Source organism: Nelumbo lutea, chromosome 1 (genome assembly GCF_056320005.1).
Source record: "Nelumbo lutea isolate HS-2025 chromosome 1, American lotus-T2T, whole genome shotgun sequence".
Taxonomy (NCBI): domain Eukaryota; kingdom Viridiplantae; phylum Streptophyta; class Magnoliopsida; order Proteales; family Nelumbonaceae; genus Nelumbo; species Nelumbo lutea.
Genome location: NC_142684.1, coordinates 127,663,396 through 127,679,399, shown reverse-complemented (window position 1 = coordinate 127,679,399; position 16,004 = coordinate 127,663,396). Strand labels below are relative to the sequence as shown.

Genomic DNA, 16,004 nt, shown 5'->3' with positions numbered 1-16,004 from the left:
ACGACTCGCTGGCTCGCGCTAGGTGCATCTATGACGGAAAGGCGTCTACATGATCATTCGGGTCGAACGACCAGTCGTACTTATCAAGAGGAGGGAGCTTGAAATCCTTGGGCATCGGGACTGCCAAAAGTTCAGAAGACAGGGGGGACGGAACTAAAAGAAGGGGAGCTTTGGCTTCGGCTGAGCGTACCTCTTCTTTGCCCATGAGCTCGGGCAAATCGCGGGTGACAGATCGGCAAGCTCGGCGTTGGCGCTTCTGCTTCCTGACGGGCTCGGCGTTTGTGCTGCTCACTTCCGTGCTATCCAGGACTGTTTGCGCTGAGAGTAGCTTGGTCCGCTGGTGATGGCTGCGGACAGAAGGAGCCTGCCTGGAGTTTGCTGCTAGGATTTTGAACCGGTTCTCTAGGATCGGGGTTCCAAGCTTTGACTGCCGGGGCGACGTAGACCTGCCCGACCGGGGTCCTCCCAACCTGTCCGCCCGCGGCGAGATCAGGGTAGCCATACTGGTACTGGGAGACCTGGTGCAGTACGTGCTGCTGATAGAGCTGGAGCTGCTGGAATTGTTGCATTTGGGCCTGCATGGCCCTTATGCACTGCAGTAGGTCTTCCAGTTGGTTCGGGCTGGCCGCCAGGGGCACAACCGAGGGTTCGGTGAACGTTGCTCTGACTGTAGCTGGAAGTGGGGCAACAATAGGTGCCATTATGAGAGGCACACTTAAACTAGGGATTTCGTCTACTGAGAGGGGGACGGTAAACTGTCCGATACAAACAGTAGGGAGCTGAGATTGTTCCCTAGAGTTATCCATCTTTGTGCTTCGCCCGATATTGCTAGAGGAAGCCATGAACGTTGGATTGTTTCAAGGAAGAAGAAGGAACCGAAAAAGTTTAGGGAGAAAGGCCTTTTGAAGTGTTTCCCACAGACGACGCCAATTGATGTAGCACAATCTGGTCACTCCTAGATGGCACTTGAGTGGCTCCTCAGGGGTACCTGAAACTGAATGAGAGATGAAGAACTCCCGAGGGATTTCCCGGTGGGAACGCTCTGATGCTTAAGTTAGTATTGTGTGTAAGAACCTGAAAGAAAGCGAAAGCTAAAGTGCAAGTTGTGCTGGTAATTCAAGATACCTTGTTCCTCGAGGGTGAGCTCCTTATAGCAGAATTCCGTTGCTCCCAGCCCTCTGACTTCTGACAGGGCAGGTATAACCGCCACTGTCAATCTGCCGCAGCCACTACAGGCAGGGCTGAGGTGGCACGTGCAGGGCCATCGTGCAGGGTACGTGTCTGTTAGGCATGGGATGCCTTCCTAAAGGTGGCAGGTGTGGCGAGGGGACATGTCTGCAATTCTCAGGCTTGTCAAGTACTGCGGTCGGACAGGAAGCCATCCTATGGTATGCCGAACTTCCCTCCTGTGGATTGCCCTGAGCTGGGCTATCCCTTAAGTGACGGGCTGCCTGCTGCTGGTTGTGTCGAGCTAGCCGACCCGAGGTCTTTGTGCCTCGGGGCGTTTGAAGAGGAATCAGTGCGTTTCGGCTTGGGGGTGACCTGAAGTCCATTGAGAGGAGCTCGGGTCTCAAAAAGGGGTCAGGGCACCCCGAGCTCGGGACCCCCAAAGTCCCTTGCCCCCGGGGAGGAGGTGCGGGCGAGGCGGCTTCCGATGAGTAGTTTACTCGCCGAGCTGCCATGCCGAGCTCTGTGGGAGTTCCCCACCGAGCTGTGCTCTTATCCGTTGTGCTGAGTCACCATTTGAGCTATGTCACGTTTACGTGTACCTGAGCGACGAGGTCGGGCCAAATCACCCTCCATCTATGTGAGAGACTGGGCAAAGAGAAGCCAAGAGCCAAATCGATGAATTGTGAGGAGTGCAGTTTTTGTTTTTCATCTCATTGACTACTTTGAGAGAGGAGAGAAGAGAAAAAATAGGAGTGGTTTAAAGGAAGTTCATTTTAGGCGGTTTATCACCGAGAAATTCCTGATTTTCCGGTGTTGGAACAACAATTCGGAGGACTTAGTTCTTATTTGAGCTGAGTTGATGAATGCAGAGACAAGATTTTCACCATGAACGGTAATGGATATACCAGGATGGAGGCAGACTATATTATTAGACACCACCGACGCGAGACAAGAGACAATCAGTGCTAATGGATATACCAGGATGGATGCAGATTATATTATCAGACACCACCGACACGAAACAAGAGTCAATCAGTGCTAATGGATATACCAGGATGGATGCAGATTATATTATCAGACACCACCGACACGAAACAAGAGACAATCAGTGCAGCTCCGCTCTCTTTAAACACATCAAGGGTTCCGCTCATCTCGTAAGATCCCTCACTCAATCGATGCCTTCTCATCTCTGGTGTGTCTGTGTGTGTATGATTTTCTTTTACTTTTTTCTTTTTAATTTATTTTCCTGTTTCAATGGTATTTTCGAACATTCGGAGAACATTCAGGGAGGTCGATGTATAGATCCTGAGATTTTTCATGATTTTTACTGATTTTACTTCAGATTTTTTTCTTTATTTCTCCTTTTCTTTTTCATGGTGAGGAACTGTACGGCTATACCGAATCATCTCTTAAAACTCTACAATAAATTATTTTTTCGTTAGCAGAGGAAGACGAGCAACAGTGCGCAGTGCCCTTAATTTATATATATATTTTTAAAAAATATCGTATTCTAATTATTATTATTATTATTATTATTAATATTAAAGGCAAAAAGTTGCCTTATCGGCTAGAAGCCCATGCTTTTTCCCGATGTTTTCTTCTTCAACGGTTGAGATTTAGACTTTGTGTTTTGGACGGAGAGAAATTATTCTGGCCAAAAGAATTCGACTAATCAACATTCTCGCCATTGATATTATCATTCATGGAACATGTTATTAATGCACGGATGCCATGCGCTGTTAAGTTTGTGTGAGGAGCAAATCCGATCTCTCCAATCCTATGATCAGATCAGATCAAATGATCAATTTCACGGCCACTATCACGATAGTTCACTTGTTGTTTATCAAATGAGCCTAAGGTTTAGAAAATTAACTAATTGTATCCTTATTATTTACATATTGTCTTAATGTTCCTAAGTTTTTTGACAATTGACATTGTATCCTTATTATTTACATATTGTCTTAGTGTCCCTAAGTTTTTTGACAACTGACATTGTATCCTTATTATTTACATATTGTCTTAATGCCCCCAAGTTTTTTGACAATTGACATTGTATCCTTATTATTTACATATTGTCTTAATGCCCTTGAGTTTTTTGACAATTGATATCATCTGAAAGCTCCTTAGATTGGTGTGAGGAGTAAATCTGATCTCTCCAATAACTCTACGATCATATCAAATGATCAATCTCAGCCATGACCATGAGAGTTTACTTATTGTTTATATATTATCTTAAAGTACCCTAAAGTTTAGGAAATTGACAACTCTACCTTTATTGTTTATATATTGTCTTAATGTATCTTCAAGTTTGTTTGACAATTGACATCATCATTAAGTATTAACGAAAAAAAAAAAAGAAATATCAAAATTTCCCTCCATTATTCATCAAATTTTCAAAATAAAATCCAACTTCTTTCTATGTTACACCCAATTGGGTTGCCAAGAGAAGGCGATCTACAACCGACATGAGCCCTTTCTCCTCCTCATCCTTCACTCTTCACTCACTCAACTCCTGTGCCTCTCCATTGTCCTTTGCGCAATGGCGAGGGCCATCCTTTGAGGTAAAATCCTCGAGTCCTACAACTCCACTTTCGTTCTCGTCCAGTGAGTTAGAAAAAGGACTGCCAAAGCCCTTCAAAAGAAAATCTTCAAAGAATAAGGTAACTAGTTCATGTCTTTGCTCTTGATGTCATGTTTTGTTCGTGCTTTATTTTTTCCCCTTCTCTTTTAAGCTTGCACATATCCTTCTTTACTTAGAAGCTCTTATATCCTGTTTTTCTTTTCTTTTTTTTTTTTTTCTTTTTTCCCTTTTCTCTAGGTTTTAAGTTCCTGTGTTTGGTCTAGGTTTTCCTTTTGCTTCGTGGGTTTGTCGATTTGGAAGGCTTAGGGTTTCCTCTGTTTTATTTTTTATTTATTTTTGTGCCCTGTAATAACATTTTTTTGAGTCTTGTTGTAGATGAGGGAAGAATTGATTCAGACTGTAATCCTTTTATCAGAAAACTTGGAATTTCTAAAGCTCCTAAGTCTCAGGTTCTGCATTGTACAGCATTCCTTCTGTTAAGCCTTTTCCTTGTATTTATAATGTTAAATTGTCAATCTAATTCTATTCACACTTGTATTTTCTTTGACGATTGAGGTACTTAGGAGATTCCAAAGACGTGTTGCTCACCACAATATGTTGCTTGACAAGAATTTGAAGTTAAAAGCAAGAAAATTAGAGACAATGAAGCTAGGTTTAAAAGAGTGGAAAAAAATGTTCACCTCAGTTGTCACCCGTGAGCTCTAGAGGATCAGAAAAGTTGATGAAAGAGTGTTGGTATGACATCTGAACTAGGAGATTTTTATGGCCCATGATAAGGGGTAATTTGGTCCTTTGAATTACATCGTGACACGTATCTTTCAAGTGACACTCAGTGCTGAGTAAGCAGATCACCTTGGCAAGTCAACCTGTAGCACCTTGCCTAGGCCGACCTCAAATACCTCGGCCAGGCCGGGCTGGTAGGTCTTCCAGTATATAGTGACCTCTAGAGACCAGCCAAGCTACGAAGAATACCTTTGGCAACCTGTAGGGCGAGCCTATTGACTTGTCTCATAGATTCGTTGCTAGTTCGAGATCTCTGGAGTACTAATGAATTGACCATTAGGCTGGCCTACCACATCGCATGCATCGGAGTTAATCGGATGGACCACAACCCTTGCGCAGATTATGTAACCAACACAATTGTTCTCTCGAGTGAACAGAAACGGCTCCGCGAGAATCTAAAACCTATTGCAAGAGGACTTGTGTCACTCATATCTATATAAAGCCCTCATTTTCACCTGAGAAGGTACAAGCAATTAAGCTCTCGCATTCTCTTCTCTCTTAAGAACTCTCAATACAATTATCAAATTTAAGCATTGGAGAATAGTACAATTCGACCATCCTTAGCTTGGCCTAGTACAACTCGGCCACTGGCGAGGTAAGCATCCGAATTAGTGTCTGAGTCATTAGACACGTGAGAGTCGCCAGATCGCGCTACATCAATCCACATCATGAAAAGCTTGTTCTTGAATATTAAAAAAATACCTTACTCATGAATAGCACATTATCCATGAACGTGCACACTAATGAAATGGAGATGGAGACGGAGATGGAGTGGACTTAGTAGTGGGATTTTCTCTTTGTTTACAGTTTTCACCATAACCATAAAGGGTATTTTAGGAATTTATAAAAATATATCAATCCCGTGATGTCACATGTGAATGAAGTTTGATGAAAAGTTAACAGCAAAGAAGGTTTTAGACAATTGTTAGAAAACTTAATTAAGACAATATGTAAATAGTAAGGGTAGAATTAATCAATTTCCTAAACCATAAGGGTGCTTTAAGAAATTTGCCCTAATAATAAAAATAACTTTTTTGTGCCTTATAATAACTTTGCTGAGTCTTGTTACAAACAAGGGAAGAATTGATTTAGATTGTAATCCTTCTATCAAAAAACCTAGAATTTCTAAAGCAGGTAAATCCTAGGTTTTGTTTTGCGCAACATTCCTTCTATTAAGCCTTTTCCCTGTATTTATGGTGTTAAGTTGTCAATCTAATGCTATTCACACTTATTTTATTATTATTATTATATAGTTCAAAACTCATTTTACCTTTATCGATTAAATTGAGTAATTTAATTTATAAATTATTATAATATATTAATATATAATTCAAAATTCATCATTATTATTTAAATTTTATAAATATTACATTTTACATTTTTTATCATACACCTTTAAATATAGATTGAAAAAAACAATGATCAAATGACTTAAGTGGTTTAATGATATTATAAAAAAATGGTTTAATGGTTTAGTTAGTGAGGTCGTAACCTTTATAACCATGAGTGCTTAGGTTTAAATGTTTACATCTTTTATAGTTTTATTTTTTTTATTTTTTTCAGAGAAGAGGATTTATTTGAAGACAAGTTTGATTCCAAGGATGGCTCCACCAAAATCAATCAAGGCCGGCTTCATTTGGTTTCGGGTAGAACTTATCCATTTTCTCACCCCTAATCAAAAGTGAGGAGCAATATTCACTCTTGCTCCTCTCTGAAAAAGTTTGGATACAGTCCCAACACACGATATTAACAACCATTGTAGTCATATATTGGGATTCATGGCAAGATGTTCGTGATGTAACTGCAATGGTCATTTAGACCCAGACCAAATCCCGACCCTTACATGGCCAACAAGCAGCAGATTTGGGCTGTCATGATTGGTAAGAATTTCTTTGAAAAGCATTATAACCTCACTTGATTAGGCTGGAGACTATGTTCTTGAAAGCCTTTGGGCTAGGGTAATGAAGGCTAAATATATTTCCTAAATCCCCACTTTCTTCAAGTAAAAGAAAAATCAAATCAATCCTAGGGATGGAAAAGTACACGGGAAGGGAGAAAAGTCCTTCAAAGAGGGGTTTTATGGAGAGTGAAAAGGGTGATATGGTGGATCTCGATCTGGTCTGACCCTTGGATCCCCAGATTAGAAGGGTTCAAACCCATTGGTCCTAGAGCTCAAGGGTCTTTGGGACAATCAGTTTCATCTCTAATTTGTGAAAGGGAAAGATGTTGGAAATCTGATGTGGTTAAAAGCACTTTTCCTGAAACAATAGCCAACAAAATCTTGAGAATAACGCTTTCTCCAACTAGTTGGGAAAAATTAGTTTGTAGTCGTTGCAACTTTGGTATGTTTAAAATCTGAACACTTCTTGGCATCCCAATCAAGTTTGACAGATTCAACCCCAAACAGGGACCTGGGTAAGCCAAGTATTTTGGAACTCCCTTTGGAAACTCTAAGTTCAGCCCAAGATAAAGCAATTCCTTTGGAGATGCTACAGAAATGGCCCAGCTGTCCAGAAAAACCTTTTTAGCAAAAAATTTATCCACTCTCCTATTTGTTTAAGATGTGAAAAGAATCAATATATGCTCTTTTCCATTGTGATAGAGCTATGTATTTGGTTTGGTTTGGGTGTGGGTCTCAGAGCTGATGGAGTGATGGTATAGATGCTATCACCTCCTTCGATTGCTGGCTTGAATTTTTGCTTCTAGTAAGAGCCTTGTGCATGATGGTTTTCTTCAAAAAGTCATTTTGTGTCTGTCGGAATTATGGAAAGATCGACCTCTTTCTATTTTGAAGAAGTGAATTCGGATCCTCACGAAGTGAGTGATTTGTTAATAAACAGATTAATAGTAGAGATATCTCTGACATCGCATCAGAGATTGGGAAGCTCTTCAAAATTTGGAAAGGAAGGCGGTTCCTCTTTTTGCTAGGTTCCACTGAGAAATGGCTCTTTGAAGATAAGCATGAGTGGTGGTATGTTCTATCTTTGAGTGCTTTATGCTTTTAGTTCTTAAAAGTAGAAATGCAGCCAAAGTTTGAACCAAATCAAAATACAACTACTTGACAAGGGTTAGGACTTGGGTGGACTTAACTGGGTTTGATAGATTTATAAGAGTTGGAATTTGCTCCCAATAAAAAACTGTCCCAACATCTTTACAACATGATTCTTGTCCGCGCATCTCACCATAAAACTGGGATCCATCATGTCTGAGATCTGTCAACACGAATCTTGTTGGAACATGCAGGATCGATTTTTTGTTGAGAGCAGATTCAGACTCGGGATTTCCTGCCAACAAAAATCCCAGCCAACATGATCTATATTTACACATCACATGTATGGTGGGTCCCAGTCTTGGGATGGATCCAATGTGTGTACAAAAATCATGCTGGAACGCATTCAGAGGAATCTTTATTAGCAGGAGATCATGACTTGGATTTGGTCCTCACACTACGTACTCACACCATTCAATTCGCACAGTTACTTGCATCTCTCTATCATGCTTATGGTAGAAAAAAACATACAATATTCCCAATCCACAGGATAAAAGGCTGTATGAATGATATGAATACGATCTTATGAGCACTGAAGCTGATCTCCAGTTTATCATGCTTAAAGACTTTTTTTTTTGGTAAATTATGAGTTGTATATTTGAATTAAGAAAGAAGAGAAATACATAATTTACTACTATTGCATACAAACTATACAAAGTGTGAACGTATCAGCACGTTTGGCTTTTTTAGTCACCAAAGAAACAACGACAAAAGCTTTAATTGTTGTTTTCATTTTTGCTTGAAAGGAATTTCACTAACCAAATACTAGATGATGATATAAGACAAACGATCGACTCCATTGTTCCCTTCGCTTTAAACAGCATGGACGCATCTCCTACCACCTTGCTATATATTCGATATAATGATCGTCTTAGAGTTCAATTTGCCCAAATATTTCCTACCACAATACTCATTAGTTTCTTCCTAAAAAGATAAGGATGGAATGTTTTTGGGAGCAAATCAAAACCTTCAAAATTTTTGGGTTTTGATTTTTAGCATGGTTTTTAAAAATGATTCGGAGATCAACCCGGTCAGGGGTCTGGTTATTGGGTCGAACAGATGACCCATTCTGACAAAAAAATTTAAAAAATGGTCAAAACCGTTCAAACAGTTAACTGTCCGGGTCAGCGGTTTATTGACCAAAATCAACGGTTTTGAGAAAATTTCCGGTTTTGGAGAAAACCGAAACCGGTCACCTGACCGATTCCTAGTTCTTTTAGTTTGACCGTCCAATCCAGTCCATTTGATTTTTAGTCATAAAACCCGTGGAAATATTGATATTATGAGAGAGTTTGAAGTAATTAATGATGGTCCTATTTGTGTTATATGGGACCAATAAACAGGTTTTGAAATTTTAAAGTACATTTAACTAATTTTAATAGAATATAGGGTAAAATACAAAAACCTCCCTTGAAGTTTTTGACAATCATAAAAATCTCTCATATAGTTTCATTTTAATAAAAACCTTCCTTCTATTTTTGACAAAATTAAGAAATACCTCCATTCTGTCCATGACTAAGATGGAAAACGTTAAAGAGATGATATTTTTTCAAAATACCTATTTTGCCCTTTCTCGAACACTATTCATCTTCTTCCCCGTTCCAAACCCAAAAGCAGAGGCAGCGGCGGCACCCCTCTAAATCCGATCTCTTCTTCTCTCATCTTCTTCGAGATGATGATTTATGGTTCCCGAAGTACCAATTCTAGGTGGTGTTCTCAGTGATGACGATGACGGCATAAGTGTTGCGGTGAACCTGGAGAATGTCCTTGGCCAAGTCGGTGGCGATCACTCCCGCATTATATCCCATTCCACCCAAATTAAAGCTCCCAATGTTACCTCTTAGCTTGTACTTGTTGATAATCATAGCGGATAGTGAAGGGGTTGGATTGAACAAGCTACATTTCATGACTAATATACCAATGTCTTTAGGCTTCATGGAGATATTGGAGAAGAGGTTTTCTAGAGCGCCAAACATGACCTGCTTGGCTTCCTCCCTAGCGTTAGTCATTGCCTATTGTGGAGGAATGTAGCGCAGTCAGGGACGTGTGTATCCTCGTCGAGTCCGGAGTGCTTGAGGATCTTACGTTGAAACTCAAGTGAAGACTGATCGAAGTCCCCAGTCAGCATTGAGTATTCCATGAAATCCTTGAAGTTAACTCTTAGGTCTGAGGGAGGGAGGTAGCAAGAAAAGTCCACCAGATACACGGGGCGTGGTCGCGTCATGAAATAGACGGTAGCACCCAATACAAGCAGTGCAGAGCAAATGATGACACTCACTAAATTGTTCTCAAGCTGATGTGATAGTTCAAGGATATCCTCCGAGCTCTCAACTACGACGCCTGGACCAGGGTCACAACCATCACCGGAACAAGAGAGAAAGTGACCATATATTTCATCAAGTAATGATACCCCAACTTCACATATTTAACGTTCACGCTTTGTAAGAAATTAGGCAATCTTTGACTTTGCCGAGCCTGAATGCCACTTCCTTCACCAACACCATCATTTTTGGCAGCTCGAGCTCCCACTCCTTCCATGGTGAATTGGTAACTAAGCCTAGTGGTTCTAATACACTCTAAAGCTAGATAATAAATATCTCTCTTTGTCAATTGCAGAGGATGAGGGATGGAAGGAATAGAAGGGTGCATATATAAAGATATTGGCACCTTAATTAATCGATTATAATAAAAAATATAAAATAAAACGAGAGGTCAGAGATCAGAGAGAGATTGGATTTAGAGAGGTGATGCTGCTACCTCTACTTCTAGGTTCCAACGTGGAAAAAAATGAATAGTATTCAAGAAAAGGTAAAATAGGTATTTTGAAAAAAATATAATTTCTTAAACGTTTTTCGTCTTGATCATTGATGAAAGGGGAGTATTTATTAATTTTGTCAAAAATAAATAAGAGGTTTTTATTAAAATGAAACTATAGGGGAAGTTTTTATGATTATAAAAAATTTCAGAGGAGATTTTTATATTTTACTCTAAAATATGTTTAAATAATTAACCCTAATAAAATTGAGTTAAAAAGGTCATTCATTATCAATATGAATCTCAAATCAGTTGCACTGAATGCATTTTTAGAGTAGAGTAATTATTCTTAGCCTTTTCTTTCTTGAGAATGAAAATAACGGCTCTTTAAAAATACATTTCTTTAAAGATGGATTGGCGATGGTGTGTGTCTAAATATATAACAAAACTGGCTAGAACATATAAAAATAATGTTGTATTTGGTCAAAGATTTTGTTGGACCAATGTGAGGTTAACATATGAGTTTTCTTTAACAATTGAACCAGTACAAGGTCAAATCAAAGTTCAAAATATTGGTACTTTGAACTTTTATTTAGTTTTATCTTAATTGATAAGATGAGTTATTTTATATAATGTATGGGTTCGACTATAATATGGAAAAGATATGATACCGGTAAAATAAATGACCAATATATTAAAATCACAAACAGTATTTGGAGAGTATAAGATTAACACGTGTATTCGAGCCGAATCTCTCTCATTCGCTTCGGTTCAAGCACCCTCATTTAGGACGCCACGTGTCTCCTAAAATCGCGTGAGAGGGTGGCGGTTGCTTTTTCTCTGGTTGCTCCCAGCTTCCAGTGTCGTCCTCTCACCTCACGTTGCAGTTTCTAGTACCATCCTCTCTATTCTTCCGTCGATCGTCTTCCTCAACTCTGTTCTCCCACCAATCGTCTTCTTCTCAACCTTCTCTCTGATCCTCTTTTTTTTTTTTAATCTGAAAGAGAGGGGGAACCGTACTCGCAACAGTGGCATCTCTTTCAGTTCGAGGAGGGCGGTGCCAGGGAGAGAGAAAGAGGAGCCGGAGAGAAGGGGGAGACAGGGAGAGAGAGAGGGGGGAACCGTATTAGTAGCAGTGGCGGTGGTGGAAATAGTAAGCCACAGAGAGAGAAAGAGTGGCAGGGACAATCACTTTCAGTTTGAGGAGGTTGGTGTCAGGGAGGGAGAGAGAAAGAGCGAGCCAAAGAGAAGGGGGAGGAAGGGAGAGAGATGGGGGGAACCGTACTCGTAGTAGTTGCGGTGGTGAGAGAGAGAGAGAGAGAGAGAGGAACTGAGCGGCAGTGGCGAAACTGGGGAAGGAAAGAAGAAGAAGAAGAAGAAGCACCTGAACCAAGACCACGTTGGTAAACCTAGCCTTTCCGTCACCTCATCTAACTATACAATTTTTAGTAGCTAAATCACTTTTTGTTCTCACAGGTTGGAAGATTGGAATCACTTCTTTGCAAAGATAAAGTGCCATCGACGGAAACGATCAATTTATCAGTTGGTCAAAAGAGACCGAGGGATCTGAATGCGCGGATTCAAATGGGCTTGCAAAGGTTAAGTTTAGTGAGAATCTTCAACAGATGGGTGTTCGCCAATTGCGGGAACAAGCCAATCTTCGAGGTGTTTCAGCAAGTGGGTCCAAGGAATAACTATTATGTAGTACTCGATTAATACAATGAACATACAAAGATCAAGAGACTTTGAAACGCCCACGATTCAAGATCGCATCAGTCGAACCTTTGTGGAATGAATGATGAACGAGTGCCTGAGTCGTCTGGTGTGGTTTTTTCATCTAAATCCTTCCTTTGCTTGAGGTTTTCTCAGTTCTCTATCTCTGATGGGGAGAGAATAGAGGGAGGCTAAATGATTTACATTTCCATTAAGTCTATATGAGTCAAAATATGTTATACACCCATTAAACCCCATACCCACTTTTTAAAGTCTATGGCCTTTACATAAATGAATCACTTAAGCCCACTTACACTTGTAAAATAGCCCATCAATGCAATTATTTCATTGAATATGTAAGCCCACATAATAGAGATTAAAGCCTAACAATCTTCCATTTGGTTTTAATCTGGTCCATTTTCTGTATTAATATGAGATCTTAACGGTTTTTGTCACATACAAGTGTGATTAAACCTTTCATGCTCACCATATTAATACATTCAACACATAGATCAAGTATGGATGAGTGGCATAGAAATTACATGCAATGTGATCTCAAAACATGCCTATTTCCAACTGGTTTTATTTTATTTTTTAGAGAGATCATTTAAAAATTCACAAACATATTCATATATATAGATGATGAAATGAATCATAAAACTTTATTATACATAAATGTGGACATGCAAAGCATGCCTTAATCCATAGAACATCCAAAAGTAAAAGAAAAACTCCCACTAAATCAAGGTATCTCAAAATATGTCTATACCCATATGAACAGTGTGCTCATGAAAGACCTTAGGTGGCAATCCCTTGGTCAACGGATCCGCTATCATGGAGTTTGTCCCTATATGTTTTATACAAATCTGACCACTTTGAACTCTCTCATTAACAGATAGAAACTTGATGTCAATATGTTTTGATTTCACAAAGCTTCTGTTGTTGGAATACAAAACTACAAACTTATTGTCACATAATAACTTTAATGGCCTTTCAATGCCATTAATTACACGCAGCCCAGTGACAAAATTATGTAGCCATATAGCTCCTCCAGCCAACATAAAAACATAGCTCGAAATGGATCGTTTACTGTCTTGGCATCCCACAAAATCAGAATCAGAATATCCAATGATCTCCAAACTGTCCAATTTCCTATATATCAACATAAAGTCCTTTGTTCTCTACAAATACCGCATGACCCGTTTGGCTACTTTCCAATGATCTAGTCCTGGGTTACTTAAATATCTGCCCAACAGTCCCACTATAAATGCTATATCGGGGCGGGTACAAACTTGAGCATACATCAGACTTCTTATTGCTGAGGCATAAGGAACCTTTTGTATCTCTTTATAGTCAATGCATTCCTTCTGAGTGAATCCTTTGGCGACTAGACGAGCCTTATATCTTTCGACATTGCCTTTTGAATCCCTTTTGGTTTTAAATATCCATTTGCAACCAATGGGTTTCGAACCTTCAGGCAACTCGACAGAATCCCAAACGTCATTGTCTTTCATGGATTTCATCTCTTCTTGCATGGCATTGATCCAACATTGAGAATTAGAACTTTGAAGAGCTTCGCGAATGTTGATTGGATCATCTTCCACTAAACCTACAAAATCTTTTTGTTCTAGGAGGAACACGATATAGTCATCTTGGATCGCACTTCTCCTTTGTCTGTTGGATTTCTTCAATGGCACTTTTTGAGGCTCTTGAGTTTACTCTATAGGAGGAACTTCATTGTTGTCTTAAACCGGAATTGTTTCTTGAACAATGTCAGAAATTATTGTCTGATCACCATCAATAATAAAATTAGGAAGAGAAATGGATTTCTCTTTTCTTCCAAGACAACTGTTTCGTCAAAAGAGACGTTCCTTAATTCTTCCCCTTCAAACTCTACATCTTCAAGAAATCTCGCATTTCCCATCTCAAAGAAGGATTTGGTAGTGGGATCACAAAACTTAAACCATCGAGAGTGTTCTACGTATCCAACAAAGAGCAGCTAACTGTCTTAGAGTCCAATTTCCTTTCATTAGGTTTATAAGGCCTTGCTTCAGCTAGACATCCCCAAATGTATAGGTGCCTTATACTGGGCATTTTTTCATTCCACAACTCATATGGGGTTTTAGTTACTGCTTTGCTGGGTACTCTGTTAAGGATATACACTGCAGTTTTTAATGCTTCTCCCCAAAGTGATTCAGGTAAAGAAGAATGACTAATCGTACTTCTTACCATGTCCTTAAGCGTCCTATTTCGTCTTTCAGCAACACCATTCATGCTGGGTTTGCCCGACATAATATACTGTGGGACGATACCGCATTCCTTTAGGAAGTTAAAAAAGGGTCCTAAATGTTGTTCTCCTAATCCATCATATCTGCCATAGTATTCTCCACTACGGTTAGATTTGACGACTTTAATTTTCTTACCAAGTTGAAGTTCGACTTCAACTTTATAAGACTTGAAAACGTCTAGGGATTGAGACTTCTCACTTATTAAATATAAGTACCCATATTTTGAGTAGTCGTCTATGAACATAATGAAGTACTGTTGACCATTCCATGCTGGTGTAGGGAATGACCCACAGATATCCGTATGTATTAGTTATAAGACTTTTATACATCTGTTGGCACGTGTTTTCTTTATGTTCATTAATTTTCCCTTAATGCACGCAATACAGACTTGGAAATCTGTTATATCAAGGGAATAAAAAATTTCGTCCGACACAAGACTCTGAATTCTCTGTTTAGAGATGTGACCTAAACACTTATGCCATAAGGAAGCAGAATTCTCAGCTAATTTACGCTTTGTACCTTTAGAACTTGCATGCAGGATTTCATTATGGGAAGCAATGGTTTCCAGCATATAAAGATGACCAATTAATATACTGGTACCAATAACATCTGAATTTAGAGAGATACTAACTTTATTATTTCCAAACCATAAAAGTATCCACATTTGTTCAAATAAGAAATAGAAATTAAGTTTCGTTTAAATGATAGAGCTACAAAAGTCTCAACTAAATTCAAATAACAATCAATTTTTAAAAATAATCTAAAATGTCCTACAGCTTCTACGGGAACTTTATTGCCATTGCACACATAGATGAATCTTTCAGCATCAGTTGGCGGTCGGCTCCAGAGACAACCCTGTAGAGACATACTTATGTGAGTAGTAGCGCCAGAATCTATCCACCAAGTGTCTATAGGTACATAACCTAAATTAGCATCAGAACAAACTAAAGTGAGAGACTTACCCTTCTTTACACGCTAGGCGACGTATTCAAAACACTCTTTCTTCATGTGTCCTACCTTCTTGTAGAAAAAACAGGTGAATTCATCACCTTGCTTCTTCGCCTTTTTCTGTAAGGGTATTCCATTTGTAGTATCCTTAGCCCTCTTCTTTTTATTATTCTGAAAGGCCGGTGCTAAGTGAGCACTTTGAGTATTTTCCCTTTGGGTCCTTTCTTCTTCTTGCACACATTGAAAAATGAGCTCATTAAGAATCCATTTATCCTTTTCAATATTATAACTCACCTTAAATTGACTGAATTGTGCAATAAGAGAAATGAGAGCTAAATGCACAAGTAAAATCATCATTTATCTCTAACTTTAGTGCCTTTGGTTTTCCAGCAAGGTTCGACTTCTCTAGTATATACTCCCTTATGCTTCTCTTTCCCTTATACCTCATAGAAATCAAAGTAGCCAAAAGGTTGCTAGTTTATGCTTTCTCATTTTTGGCGAAATACTGTTGTATTGCCACAAGGGATTCCTTAGCATTATTGCTCTTAGAAATAGAGCCCTGAAATGCTTCCAGTATGGAATGTTTCATAATCATTAGACTCATGCAATTAGAGCGATCACATTTCTCAACTTTGTTGTCATTTGAATTATCCTCAGTTGGAACGGTCGCTCCGTCCTTAATGCAAGGTCTAAATCCATGCAGCCGAGAACGATTTCC

General features: G+C 39.3%; 1 pseudogene; it reads right to left on the bottom strand.

Annotated features, from left to right (window-relative positions):
• Positions 1-9,241: 9,241 nt before the first annotated feature.
• On the bottom strand, positions 9,242-10,121 carry LOC148877450 (3-ketoacyl-CoA synthase 4 pseudogene; annotated as a pseudogene).
• Positions 10,122-16,004: the final 5,883 nt, after the last annotated feature.